The sequence below is a fragment of the Gadus morhua genome, chromosome 16, assembly GCF_902167405.1.
Source record: "Gadus morhua chromosome 16, gadMor3.0, whole genome shotgun sequence".
Lineage (NCBI taxonomy): Eukaryota > Metazoa > Chordata > Actinopteri > Gadiformes > Gadidae > Gadus > Gadus morhua.
The window spans coordinates 34,643,451-34,653,531 of record NC_044063.1 but is presented as its reverse complement, the minus strand read 5'-3'; the positions used below and the strand labels follow the sequence as shown (position 1 = coordinate 34,653,531).

General features: G+C 44.5%; 1 long non-coding RNA gene and 2 other non-coding genes across 3 annotated transcripts; 1 reads left to right on the top strand and 2 right to left on the bottom strand.

Annotated features, from left to right (window-relative positions):
* The first annotated feature begins 832 nt into the window (after positions 1-832).
* Positions 833-3,279, top strand: LOC115561554 (uncharacterized). The gene is made up of 4 exons (XR_003979940.1): positions 833-2,050; positions 2,184-2,255; positions 2,392-2,968; positions 3,070-3,279. It is a non-coding gene; the product is annotated as an uncharacterized LOC115561554 (long non-coding RNA).
* A 2,350-nt stretch (positions 3,280-5,629) lies between these two features.
* trnat-ugu (transfer RNA threonine (anticodon UGU)) lies at positions 5,630-5,703 on the bottom strand. The gene has a single exon. It is a non-coding gene; the product is annotated as a tRNA-Thr (tRNA).
* A 598-nt stretch (positions 5,704-6,301) lies between these two features.
* Positions 6,302-6,373, bottom strand: trnaa-cgc (transfer RNA alanine (anticodon CGC)). Its single transcript has one exon. It is a non-coding gene; the product is annotated as a tRNA-Ala (tRNA).
* Positions 6,374-10,081: the final 3,708 nt, after the last annotated feature.

Below are 10,081 nucleotides of genomic sequence, written 5' to 3'. Positions count from 1 at the left end.
TATTAATACAGTGAGAAGATATGACCAACAATCATAAGAAAACATGAAATTAAGCAAACTGTACCTTAGCCTCACTTTGATGAAAGTGTGTGCTGCCCCGTGTCATATGGAAACATAAAAGCACAAAAGGATGGAAAGTAAGATCCGTTGAATGAAGAGATTCAGGTATTCGCCAAAACACAAAGGAAGTATACTGAACCGAGACAGAAACTGAACACGGTTGTAAAGGTTCTGACCGATCGAATGAGGAAGGAGGCTTTAAACAATATCCAACTACACCTAAAACATTTATGATGGTCAGGGCTGGGCTTCACCAGAACACACACCCATAACTGTATCAAATGATAAGATAAGACGGAGCAACGGTTTGAGGACGCCACTATAAAGCCATAAATCCAACATGTCTCAGTAATGATGTTCGAGGTTAAAACAGCGGAACTAAAGTTACGTCAAGGGTATTAAGAGTAGTTGATATCATATGCTGTTTGGGCCCATTCCGATCTGAACACACTTCCGGTTGGGGAGGGTGGGGGTGGAGGGGGGTATCCCTATTCACAAGAGCCCCTTCCTGTTTATGATTTATGACGGGTCATAAAATCCATTGTGTAGGGATGACAGGTGTAATGCCAGTGGTGAACCTGCAGGGGTCGCTGGGGTGCGGGATCTGTATAGACAGAGGTGTGATTAGTGTATGTGTGTGTGTGTGGGCGTGTATGTATATATATGTGTGTGTGTGTGTGTGTGTGTGTGTGTGTGTGTGTGTGTGTGTGTGTGTGTGTGTGTGTGTGTGTGTGTGTGTGTGTGTGTGTGTGTGTGTGGGTGTGTATGTATATGTGTGTGTGTGTGTGTGTGTGTGTGTGTGTGTGTGTGTGTGTGTGTGTGTGTGTGTGTGTGGGGGGTGTGCTAGGGATATGCGTAGTCGAATCGGCTGAACTGTAGGGGTGTTAACAGGAAGATCACCGTGTTGTATGCAGGACAGTCGGTCGTCAAAGTGGCCAGGATGTTAGCAGAATGATCACTGTGTTGTTGGAAGGATAGCCATGTGTGTGTGTGTGTGTGTGTGAGAGAGTGTGTCAACAGATGTTTCATGGGCTATGATTCTATTAACAATATGTGGACAGCAGTAGCATTATATGATACAATTCTTATAACAGATGTGTTTGTAAGTAGTGTAGGATAAAAGTGTAATTCAATGCCTTTGAACAATGAGGGGTTGTATAATTCGGTGCCTTAATGTCTGTGGAGAAGCAACGCCTCTATTGTTACACATATGTCTGACGACCATGGCACCCCCCGGCTCCATGTTGATTATGGGGGAGCTGTCTATGGAAGACACAGGCTGTTTGATGGCTCCCTGGTACTATACAGAGTGATTTGATGTGTGTGTGTGTGTGTGTGTGTGTGTGTGTGTGTGTGTGTGTGTGTGTGTGTGTGTGTGTGTGTGTGTGTGTGTGTGTGTGTGTGTGTGTGTGTGTGTGTGAGAGACGTAATAATGTGCTTTTTATATTCTATCCCACTATATTACGAAAACCGACTTTGGTTCACATTGACAATATATTAGGTGATATCATGATACTATTAAGATAGTTTAGTAATTTTTCATCCGTATTTGGATCAACTTTATTTATCAGTATAAGGTCTGGCGAGTGGGCGTAGGCCTGTGGTACCTACGTGTGCGTGGGTCCAGTACCTATTGGACAGGCGTCTATGACGTCGGGGCCTTAGGTGCGAATGATGCAGATAGGGCGTCTATTAGGCATAAATATGCGGGGTCCCTTGATACGGGAGCGTACGACCTCCGACCCAGACGTTAGCCACACTATTCTAAGTTAGTAAACGCGTCGTAGCAGCTGGAAGAAAAAAAAAACATCGATCCGTCCTGCACAACTATGCCGACTGACTGTAAGTATTCATATGTGTGTATCATGATTATATTATGACTATGTCTATGTGAATCAGCTGTTTATATCTGACCGAAGCAGCGATTACTTCACAGCGAATTGTGGTGCCGGAGGCGAGAGCGTGAAACAGCAGCAGGGTCCACGTGGAAGTATGTTTGTTTTGTTTTTTATAGCAGCGTGTAATATATAGTTCCATAACACTCTCTCTATCATTATTATTATTAGCTATGGTATATTCATGTAGAACAAAGATTAAATTTGTGTTTTCCCAATGTGTAACAGATTTGCAGGATATTCGGCTCAACAGACCGATTCTAGCAGACCAGACTAATGTGCTGACAAGCGGTAGTTTTGGTAAGTTGTTAATACGTCCGCCATTAATATATCTATAGGTGTATTACCAAAATAAATTATATATTAATTTAACATCTAAAACAACCAAACCTATCCCCTGAATACTCTTGTATTTTGTTTTTTGATCCACGTTTAGTACCTATCGAGGCCAATGTCATTCAGCGCCCCTCCGGACGGCTCAACAGACCGATTCTAGCAGACCAGACTAATGTGCTGACAAGCGGTAGTTTTGGTAAGTTGTTAATACGTCCGCCATTAATATATCTATAGGTGTATTACCAAAATAAATTATATATTAATTTAACATCTAAAACAACCAAACCTATCCCCTGAATACTCTTGTATTTTGTTTTTTGATCCACGTTTAGTACCTATCGAGGCCAATGTCATTCAGCGCCCCTCCGGAGCAAATCGACTGTCCAAGAAGAATTTGAAAAGATCGGCGGGAATAGGCGGGGCTATACCCTGCTCACCGCAGGCCATAGAACAGCTACAAATTCCTTATAAAAAGGCCCGCAAGGACGCCACCCACGGTGGTCTAGCTCCGGAGAATTTTACCCATGTTATTCAGGCCGTTATAAACCCGCAAATCGCGCCACATGGAGCGGCATGGACTGATTCCAACCACCAAGTGATTGGGGACGTGGAGGTGCATGTGTCGGCGGCGCCTACAGAGACAGTCGCCGTGCAACCGGATGGGACTATACAACACGGTAGGAAATTAAATGAAAAAAAAGCATGTGTATATTCTATAGAGTGTAATGATCATGACGGGATTGATACTGATTTCTTTTCTTTTTTCTATTACAAATAGTCTATGGAGATCCCCAGTGTGCGCCACCAGCAGGGCTGACCGTCAATGATTGGCCTGGTCTTGACGACATCCTGGACGCGTCCTGGAATTCATCGCTGCTGGAACATAGCGACTTCACTCCAGCTCTGTGGGTCGACTCTCCAGCTACATCCGTAGAGGCTACCACCAGTGCAGAGCCTGTACAACACCACCAGCCTGCAGGTCCTGTATCTGGATCCCTACACGCCATTCAAGCCCCTATCTGCGACTCTCCGTGTATCGTGAGTCCCATCGCTCATGAGGTAGCGGTGCTGCGGCTACCAGCCGGTCCCGCAATTGCTGATGGTGAATACCGGGCTGTGCCGCAAGATGCTAAATGGCGTAAAGAATTTGCTGATAAATTAGCCGTGTTAACTGCAACGGTGGCTGTAAACTCCTCAGCCATTGATCGTCAGAGTAAACGTGGTGACAGTAGATATCAGGCTCTCGAAGAGCAGACGAAGCAGTCCTTCATCACTATCAGGCTCGAAAATGCGCGTGATCGTATGACTGCTGAATCCCCAAACACTGAAACCAGTAATGGACGTGCAATTGTGGTCCTTCAACGTAAGCATTTGGCGGCCGCGGCAGCTGTGCGAGGCAACACGCAGGGCATAGCGAGAATTAGCTCAGAAGAGGCGTTAAGAGCTTCTAAAACCGCTCGAAAATTATGGTTAATGGAATCTACTTGCAAAGCTAACCTGGATGCCTATGGGGCATTGTGTACCGAGATGTCTGTGATGAGTGACACACTAGCAAAGCTCACGGTGAATGCTATTATTAGGGGTCCAAGCCAACAGGTTGGATCCCTATTGTTTTTGTAAGGATTTTTCTTATTATACTTCCTACCAAGAAAGTGGTACTACAGCCCAAACCGTAAATGGTGCACACACACCAATTACATGACTAGATCCAGGTACGTGAAGACTATGCAGACGACAAAATCCAGACCTGCCGGCCACTAGGTGGCGCTATACCAAGGAATACGCGTTTGGGGCTATAACTCCCACACCGAACCTCCCACATTCAAAAACATGTACCCACATATTCACTGGAGTCTGCTGCATCTTTTGGCCTAGGCCACGCCCATTTGCGTCTAGAATTTTTTTTCGCAAAATCGCGAAAACCGCAAAACTGTTTTTTCGCTACTCCTCCCACATTTCTTGACCAATCGACACCAAACTTTGCACACGGCATCTTCAGACGCACACGCATAGAAATGATAGACACTTTTTTGATCGGACCTTCGACGACGAAACGGTAGCGTTTTGAATATTGGTTTATGAGCTAAATTAGACGTGGAAAATCAAAAATCCAAAGAAATCCAAAATTAGACATCGGATCGAGTCCAAACTTTACACACATGTTGGTGCTAACCTTATCGGCGTTCGATAAAAAAATCGGAAAGTTACGCCCTCAGGGGGCGCAATAAACGAGGAAATTGTATATCTTCTAATTGGCCAAAGAAATGTTCTTCAAACTCAAGGGAAACCGTCAAGGGGCAAACCCGAGTCTAGATAGAAAATATGGCCAAGAATTATTAATGTGGGCGGGAGTTATTTGGCAAAGGAAAATTGTCTTTGGAAAATTTCGCCACAGGGCGGCGCCAAAAAACGACGACATTGTCTATCTCCTATTTGGCCATGGAATGTTCTGAAAACGCGTTTTAGGCTATAACTCCCACACCGAAGCTCCCACAGTCAAAACCTTTATATCCACATGTTGTTCACGGTAGCGTTTTGAATACTTGCTCCGCGTTGTGCCGGCGAAATGCACATTTCTTGTCGCGTTTTGCCGGCGAAACGCACACTTCTTGGACCCCTGCATAACTGCTTGCAGTTCTAGTTTGATTTGTGTTTTTGTTTTTTTCTTTTATCTCGTGGAGAGGGTATTTTTTTTGTTTTAAACTGCATGTAATAAAACTTTTTTTTCATTTAATATCTGACTAATTAACGTTTTTTTTTTTAAATATAATTTTTATATATATATATATATATATTTTATTTTATTTTCTATCTATCGGCATTAAAAAAAAAAAAAAACTATAGCCGTACACTATGCATAACGCCATTAACCCTGTGGCTGCTATTACGTCTGAAGGCGCAGAATGGAACACTTAGGGTAGGTTAAGCCTTGCTTGATCTAATTTTGAAAAAGTCTTCAAATTGACTGAAGCTAGCTTTGATCACATCTTGGAGACGGCAGGCATTGAACCTCAGGCCTTCTACATGAGAAGCATACGCTTTGCCGTTGAGAGAAGTCCCCTGTGTAACTTCAATTGTACATCTGTAAAACCGATTCCTGAAGCTTTGCTTAACGATAGAAGGGACAAATAGGTCATCAGTTGGCATTAGGGTATCATACATTTTATAGAGAATTTTGCTTGCCTGCCGCCGTTGTCATTGATGGAAAGTCTATTGCATTTATGGATTGCAAGTTTACAACCACAAGGAAGATTGCCAGTTAGGACAATTCCGTTTTTTTTAACTGCAAGAAACACTTTTATCACATCTACACCAGATGATGCTGTTGCAAAAAGTGTAGGTACTGCTGGGAGTTGAACCCAGGGTCTCCTGTTTACAAGACAGGCTCTTTCACCAGCTAAGCCACAGTACCCCTATTGTATTGTTTACTTGAGACACCAATGAAAAAGGTCTCATGTAGCCTGACCCGATCATGTGTTAAGCTATCAGAACTGGCGGCTATAGGAATTCCAATTGAGTAGGTTACTTACATTATACAACTTACTGATGTGATTAGAACACTGCCTCTTCTGTGAACTAGACAGTCACTATGACAGTCCCACCCACAGCACCCCTCTCAGTTCAGGAGAAATGCTTCAGCAAATGATTAGGAAGACAACGAAAGAGGTCTGCAGTACCATAACATATTTCTGTTGATCCTTTAAACAGTCCCTTACACATACACTGATTAACCTGTACAGTTGACGGCAGGATTCGAACCTGCGCGGGGAGACCCCAAAGGATTTCTAGTCCATCACCTTAACCACACAGTTTCGACATTTCAATTCTCTATCATGTTCAAACATTAGCATTCTGCAACATTTTTGGTAGGCAAAGCATTGCGTGACCTCATTTTGTTTAAAGATTCATTACACACTAACATTCAGCAATGTTTCGTGATCGGATCATTTTTTACTTCTACCTTATATAAGGGATTCATTCATAATCATCGCGTCACCTTCACTACAATTTGGAGATACCGGGGATTGAACCCGGGACCTCATACATGCGAAGCATGCGCCCTACCACTGAGCTACAACCCCTTTTTGTATTAATCAGTACATCTCTACTACCAATACTTGATGCTTTGCTTAATGATACAGCCAATCAATAGGTTGACTTGCACTAGGCCATCCTAAGAGATGAAGATATTTGGCCTGCCTGCTAAAAGCAGAGGTGGTAAACTGGTGTGGCAGATTTCAATCATGGAGCGGGGGATCCAATGGATTTCTAGTGCATCAGCTTAACCGCTTGGCCAGGACAATGGTGCTTATCGACCTCAAGTCTATCAGTTGTTCGAACAGTAACAGACTGCAACGCTTGAGGCTGTGTGATCAAATTGTGAAATAGTCCTACACCCTTGACCACAGCTTGCTTTGATCACATCTTAGTGATCGGACCTCAGCACTCCTACATGAGAAACTTTACAGATGAGCCGAAAACAGATTACTTCAATTGTACATGTGGCAACCGATACATGAAAGTTTGCTTAACGATACAAGAGGGGAAATCGGTTATCGACTGGCAGTACGGTATCATACATTTCTTAGAGAAGTAGTCTGCGTACAGATAGCAGAACTGGCCAACGCTTGTCGGCAGGCCTGAATCTTCGTCGTGACGCAACAATGTTTTTCTCTTCTGTGGCTGTCAACACTTAGTGCATAAACGTACAGTACTCATATCAATGTGTTGACCGGCACTAGCTATTGAGCGCACACTAGCTTTTGAGCGCACAAAAGCGTGCGCTTTTGAAATCGCACGCACTGATTAACCTGTATCGTTGACGACAACACAGTTTCAATTCTCTCACTTGTTTCGAACATTAGCATTCGGCAACATCTTTGGTAGGTTAAGCAATGCGTGACCTCATTTGATTAAAATAGAACTCACATGACTTTTGTAGGCCAATCAAATGGCGATGCCGGGGTTTGTACCCGGGGCCTCATACATGCAAAACATGCGCTCTACCATGGAGCTACATCAACGTACTGCTCAAGAATTTACATTTTAAACATGCTTCGGAACACACCAAGGGTTTTCTCGTCCATGGCAATCAGCACCTGGACCTGACAACACTAGTCTTCGGATCTATCAGACCTTTAAATATTAACATTTTATGTTTTGAGAACATGTTGTCAGAAAATATCGATTGCTAAGTGCCTTTCCAGATAATGCCAGATTTTAAATATGGCGCCTTCTACATGCTTAGATTAACATATTTGCACTGATTTCATGCAGTTTCACCGTAATATGTGTAGGCTGAACAAGGGAATGATAACCACACAGTTTCGACATTTCATTTCTCTATCATGTTCAAACATTAGCATTCTGCAACATTTTTGGTAGGTAAAGCATTGCGTGCCCTCATTTTGTTTAAAGATTCCTTACACAGTAACATTCAGCAATGTTTCTTGATCGGATCATTTTTGACTTCTACCTTATATAAGGGATTCATTCATTATCATCACGTCACCTTCACTACAATTTGGAGATGCTGGGGATTGAACCCGTGACCTCATACATGCGAAGCATGCACTCTACCAGTGAGCTACATCCCCTTTTTGTATTAATCAGTACATCTCTACTATCAATACCTGAAGCTTTGCTTAATGATACAGCCAATCAATAGGTTGACTTGCACTAGGCCATCCTAAGAGATGAAGATATTTGGCCTGCCTGCTAAAAGCAGAGGTGGTAAACTGGTGTGGCAGATTTCAATCATGGAGCGGGGGATCCAATGGATTTCTAGTGCATCAGCTTAACCGCTTGGCCAGGACAATGGTGCTTATCGACCTCAAGTCTATCAGTTGTTTGAACAGTAACAGACTGCAACGCTTGAGGCTGTGTGATCAAATTGTGAAATAGTCCTACACCCTTGACCACAGCTTGCTTTGATCACATCTTAGTGATCGGACATCAGCACTCCTACATGAGAAGCTTTACAGATGAGCCGAAAACAGATTACTTCAATTGTACATGTGGCAACCGATACATGAAAGTTTGCTTAACGACACAAGAGGGGAAATCGGTTATCGACTGGCAGTACGGTATCATCCATTTCTTAGAGAAGTTGTCTGCGTACAGATAGCAGAACTGGCCAACGCTTGTCGGCAGGCCTGAATCTTCGTCGTGACGCAACAATGTTTTTCTCTTCTGTGGCTGTCAACACTTAGTGCATAAACGTACCGGACTCATATCAATGTGTTGACCGGCACTAGCTTTTGAGCGCACACTAACTTTTGGGCGCACAAGCGCTATAATTCTCCCATTGGTTTGGGGAAGGAATATCATGCGGACGGACATAATGGAAACGGAAAATGGAAACGGAAAAGGCTTGGATGAGTAGACTATGGAAAGAAAGACCAGAGGGGAGAAGAGGCTGGAGAGAAAGAGAATAAATATGATAAAGAACTGACCGTGAGTGTTGAACTGATCGGGGAAGATCCAATAACGGTGATGGAGTTCATGAGAGTGAAGAAAGAGGTGTGTGGGGAGTTGATGGCGTGCCGTAAAACAGGATTGAAAAAGTATAAATTGACAATGGGACATCTCAGCGGGAAAAGGAAACTTATGGACGGGTTCAAAATAAGAGGGGTTAGTATAATTGCAAAAGAGCTTACCAGTGACGAAACGGTGGTGTCGTTCTTGGAGCTTCCGGTGTACACCACGGACAATGACGTTATTCTGAAGCTACAGGGGTGGGGGGTCTCAGCTGCCTCACTGATCAAAAGAAGAATGTGGCCTGGCACTAACATTGCAGACGGGACCAGGTTTCTGAAAGTGAAGTTTAATGACTTGGTCAGGTCGTTGCCGTATTCTACGAAGTTCAGCACAGCTACGGGTCCCCAGTACTTCCGGGTGATCCACGACAGACAGGAGAAGGTATGTAGGATCCAACCGGGGCACATTCTGAGGGACTGTCCGGAGTTCAGTGGCCACAGGTGCCATGGACAGGGGCACTACGCAAGAGAGTGTGGCACAGACGAGGAACAGAGGCGACAAGGAGGAGAAGGAGGGAGCCGGGAGACGGACGTCGGCGAGGAGGAGGAGCGACCGAGAGGAGAGGGAGGAGAAGGCGGTAGCAGAGCTGAGGCGACTGAAGCGGAAGGAAGTGGCGTGGGAGTCGGCGGGGAAGGAGAGCAGGAGGACGAGGAGCAGGAAGGAATGGTAGAGGACGTGAGCGCAGCGGAAGAGACAACGGAGACGGGAGGAGATGGAAAGGGAGGAGAACGGCTGCAGCGCGGACAGTGCGGTGAGGGGGACGGACGAGCGAGAGGAGCGGAGCAGCGCGGGTGACGGAGCGAAAGGAGGGGAGAAGATCGGGGTAAAGAGTGGAATGACTGTGGTGGGACAGGGAGAGGGAAGGTCGGTGGCAAGGGGGATTAAGTGGGAAAAAAAGTGCAAATTAATAACATAACGTGTGGAATCTCTTCTCATTTATACTTTTAATGATCAGGATAACTTCTTTTAACGCTAATGGGCTAAGGGACAGGAACAGGAGGCAGCAAACCTTGATGGTGTGTGAGGCAGAAATAATATGTTTACAAGAGACATATTGGGATGAGGAGGTTATGAGGGTGGTTGAGAGAGAATGGATGGGGGACATGTATGTGAATAATGGTGGTGTTAAATCAAGAGGGGTAGCAATTTTAGTGAAAAGGGGAGTGGTTGAGAATGTGACGAAGTGTGTGGATGATGGTGATGGGAGGGTGATAGGAATTACTTTTGAGCACTTGGGTAAAATATGTCGA